Here is a 5,011-nt window from a genome sequence, read left to right on the forward strand (position 1 = left end):
AATATTTAAATAATATTATTAAGAATAATGTGCATTTTTTCCATATAAGGACATTGTAATCTATTAGCATATCCCAAATTTATCATAAAATATAACTTATAGTTTATTCCAATTAAATTGCTTGCATTTTAACACAGAATAAATGTTATTAATTTGATAAAGTGCTGATAGATTTATATTATTACAGAGCGTTAATTTTTCGGAATTATATAATGGCATAATTATCATTGATTTTTGTGTTTATTATATGCTCTTGTATGATTAACAATGCGAAAGATTCAGGATACCTTCGGACCCGTCTTGAAACACGGACCAAGGAGTCTAACATATGTGCAAGTTATTGGGATGTAAACCTAATAGCGTAATTAACTTGACTAATAATGGGATTAGTTTTTTAGCTATTTATAGCTAATTAACACAATCCCGGGGCGTTCTATATAGTTATGTATAATGTATATTTATATTATTTATGCCTCTAACTGGAACGTACCTTGAGCATATATGCTGTGACCCGAAAGATGGTGAACTATACTTGATCAGGTTGAAGTCAGGGAAACCCTGATGGAAGACCGAAACAGTTCTGACGTGCAAATCGATTGTCAGAATTGAGTATAGGGGCGAAAGACCAATCGAACCATCTAGTAGCTGGTTCCTTCCGAAGTTTCCCTCAGGATAGCTGGTGCATTTTAATATTATATAAAATAATCTTATCTGGTAAAGCGAATGATTAGAGGCCTTAGGGTCGAAACGATCTTAACCTATTCTCAAACTTTAAATGGTAAGAACCTTAACTTTCTTGATATGAAGTTCAAGGTTATGATATAATGTGCCCAGTGGGCCACTTTTGGTAAGCAGAACTGGCGCTGTGGGATGAACCAAACGTAATGTTACGGTGCCCAAATTAACAACTCATGCAGATACCATGAAAGGCGTTGGTTGCTTAAAACAGCAGGACGGTGATCATGGAAGTCGAAATCCGCTAAGGAGTGTGTAACAACTCACCTGCCGAAGCAACTAGCCCTTAAAATGGATGGCGCTTAAGTTGTATACCTATACATTACCGCTAAAGTAGATGATTTATATTACTTGTGATATAAATTTTGAAACTTTAGTGAGTAGGAAGGTACAATGGTATGCGTAGAAGTGTTTGGCGTAAGCCTGCATGGAGCTGCCATTGGTACAGATCTTGGTGGTAGTAGCAAATAATCGAATGAGACCTTGGAGGACTGAAGTGGAGAAGGGTTTCGTGTGAACAGTGGTTGATCACGAGTTAGTCGGTCCTAAGTTCAAGGCGAAAGCCGAAAATTTTCAAGTAAAACAAAAATGCCTAACTATATAAACAAAGCGAATATAATACACTTGAATAATTTTGAACGAAAGGGAATACGGTTCCAATTCCGTAACCTGTTGAGTATCCGTTTGTTATTAAATATGGGCCTCGTGCTCATCCTGGCAACAGGAACGACCATAAAGAAGCCGTCGAGAGATATCGGAAGAGTTTTCTTTTCTGTTTTATAGCCGTACTACCATGGAAGTCTTTCGCAGAGAGATATGGTAGATGGGCTAGAAGAGCATGACATATACTGTTGTGTCGATATTTTCTCCTCGGACCTTGAAAATTTATGGTGGGACACGCAAACTTCTCAACAGGCCGTACCAATATCCGCAGCTGGTCTCCAAGGTGAAGAGTCTCTAGTCGATAGAATAATGTAGGTAAGGGAAGTCGGCAAATTAGATTGGCTCTGAAATTGAGATAGTCGGGCTTGATTGGAAACAATAACATGGTTTATGTGCTCGTTCTGGGTAAATAGAGTTTCTAGCATTTATGTTAGTTACTTGTTCCCCGGATAGTTTAGTTACGTAGCCAATTGTGGAACTTTCTTGCTAAAATTTTTAAGAATACTATTTGGGTTAAACCAATTAGTTCTTATCAATTATAACGATTATCAATTAACAATCAATTCAGAACTGGCACGGACTTGGGGAATCCGACTGTCTAATTAAAACAAAGCATTGTGATGGCCCTAGCGGGTGTTGACACAATGTGATTTCTGCCCAGTGCTCTGAATGTCAAAGTGAAGAAATTCAAGTAACGCGGGTCAACGCGGAGTAACTATGACTCTTTAGTCACAGGACTAGAAACCTACCCAGCAAATTGGTGCTAGAGTCGGAAATGCCATTACTAACCGCCGCGTTGCAGATGATTTGTACTATTTGCTGAAACTCGAATGGGACTTCAATATTGTTGGACAGAACGTGGATTTTCTATCTCTCGTCGGCCTCAAACTTAATGCCGACAAATGTTTTACCGTTGGCATTAAGGGCCAGCCGAAACAGAAGTGTACCGTGCTAGAGGCACAGAGCTTTACGTAGGCTCAAGAGATTCCATCATTGAAGCGAACGGACGAGTGGAAGTACTTAGGCATCAACTTCACTGCAACTGGGAGGGTTCGATGCAATCCGGCCGAGGACATTGGTCCAAAGCTACAAAGATTGACAAAGGCCCCCCTCAAACCACAACAGAGGATGTTCGCCCTAAGGACTGTCCTTATCCCACAGCTCTATCACAAGTTAGCCCTTGGAGTGTGGCGATAGGCGTCCTACGAAAAACTGACAAACTAATACGATACTATGTGCGAAGATGGCTAAATCTTCCGCTGGATGTGCCGATAGCATTCATTCACGCACCCCCAAAAAGTGGAGGTCTCGGAATTCCATCACTTAGATGGGTAGCTCCAATGTTAAGGCTAAGACGTTTGAGTAATATTAAATGGCCTCACCTCACGCAAAACGAGGTAGCCAGCTCTTTCCTCGAAGCCGAAAAACAACGGGCCCGAGATAGATTATTTGCAGAACAACATGAATTGTTATCGCGTCCGGCAATAGAAAAATATTGGGCGAACAAATTGTACCTCTCAGTTGATGGCAGCGGACTCCGTGAAGCGGCCATTGGGGACCGCAACACGGGTGGGTTAATCAACCCACGCGTTTACTAACAGGAAAGGAATATATAGACGGTATTCGTCTGCGGATAAATGCCCTACCCACGAAGTCTCGTACTACAAGGGGAAGGCACGAATTGGAACGACAGTGTCGTGCAGGATGTGACGCTCCCGAAACAACAAACCATATAATGCAAAAATGTTACCGATCGCATGGGAGGCGCGTAGCTAGACACAACTGCGTAGTAAATCGAATCAAGCGGGGACTTGAGGAGAGAGGCTGCGCGGTCATTGTTGAACCAAGTCTGCAGTGCGAATCCGGCCTTAATAAACCGGACCTGGTGGCACTACGACAAAATCACATTGATGTGATCGACATACAAATTGTGACAGACGGACACTCTATGGATGATGCGCACCAGCGCAAAATCAATAGATACGACAGACCGGACATACGAACTGAATTCGCGTCGCAGATTCGAAGCCGCAGTACATTGAATTCCATTCTGCCACCCTGAACTGGAGGGGATCTGGAGGGTCAATCCGTTAAAAGATTGATAGCGAAGGTCTCCTCAGCAAATATGATAGTCATATCATTAGCGTCCAGGTTATGAGAGGCAGTCTCGGTTGTTTTAAACAGTTCATGTACCTGAGCGGGTTTTCCCGAGATTGGACTTAGCTAAAACGTTTGGTTCAAAACATTTGCTTGCTGTCTTGGCATAACATCAATAAAGGCATAAACATCGCAAATAATGTAATATATAAATGGCTATGAGGATGGTTTTAGTACGTAGGCGTTGCGGAACTTCGGTTCAGCAATGAATCGTGCATGCTAGGAAACTGAAGTGTTGACAGACCTAGTATCTTTCGATAGATTTCCATACCTCCGCGATCAAAAAAAAAAAAAAAAAAAAAAATAGCCAAATGCCTCGTCATCTAATTAGTGACGCGCATGAATGGATTAACGAGATTCCTACTGTCCCTATCTACTATCTAGCGAAACCACAGCCAAGGAACGGGCTTGGAATAATTAGCGGGGAAAGAAGACCCTTTTGAGCTTGACTCTAATCTGGCAGTGTAAGGAGACATAAGAGGTGTAGAATAAGTGGGAGATATTAGACTCGTTTGGTATCGTCAATGAAATACCACTACTCTTATTGTTTCCTTACTTACTTGATTAATGGAACGTGTATCATTTCCTAGCCATTATACGATATATTTATTATATCTTATGTATTGGGTTTTGATGCAAGCTTCTTGATCAAAGTATCACGAGTTTGTTATATAATCGCAAACAAATTCTTTAATAAAACGATGCATTTATGTATTTTTGATTTGAAAATTTGGTATAACTCCAATTACTCAGGTATGATCCAATTCAAGGACATTGCCAGGTAGGGAGTTTGACTGGGGCGGTACATCTCTCAAATAATAACGGAGGTGTCCCAAGGCCAGCTCAGTGCGGACAGAAACCACACATAGAGCAAAAGGGCAAATGCTGACTTGATCTCGGTGTTCAGTACACACAGGGACAGCAAAAGCTCGGCCTATCGATCCTTTTGGTTTAAAGAGTTTTTAACAAGAGGTGTCAGAAAAGTTACCATAGGGATAACTGGCTTGGCGGCCAAGCGTTCATAGCGACGTCGCTTTTTGATCCTTCGATGTCGGCTCTTCCTATCATTGTGAAGCAAATTCACCAAGCGTTGGATTGTTCACCCATGCAAGGGAACGTGAGCTGGGTTTAGACCGTCGTGAGACAGGTTAGTTTTACCCTACTAATGACAAAACGTTGTTGCGACAGCATTCCTGCGTAGTACGAGAGGAACCGCAGGTACGGACCAATGGCACAATACTTGTTCGAGCGAACAGTGGTATGACGCTACGTCCGTTGGATTATGCCTGAACGCCTCTAAGGTCGTATCCGTGCTGGACTGCAATGATAAATAAGGGGCAATTTGCATTGTATGGCTTCTAAACCATTTAAAGTTTATAATTTATTTTATAAACGACAATGGATGTGATGCCAATGTAATTTGTAACATAGTAAATTAGGAGGATCTTCGATCACC

General features: G+C 41.5%; 1 pseudogene; it reads left to right on the forward strand.

Moving 5' to 3' along the window:
• Positions 1 to 4,894, forward strand: part of LOC117149601 — a 5,375-nt pseudogene extending 481 nt beyond the window's left edge.
• Positions 4,895 to 5,011: the final 117 nt, after the last annotated feature.

The sequence above is a fragment of the Drosophila mauritiana genome, unplaced genomic scaffold (assembly GCF_004382145.1).
Source record: "Drosophila mauritiana strain mau12 unplaced genomic scaffold, ASM438214v1 U_257, whole genome shotgun sequence".
Lineage (NCBI taxonomy): Eukaryota > Metazoa > Arthropoda > Insecta > Diptera > Drosophilidae > Drosophila > Drosophila mauritiana.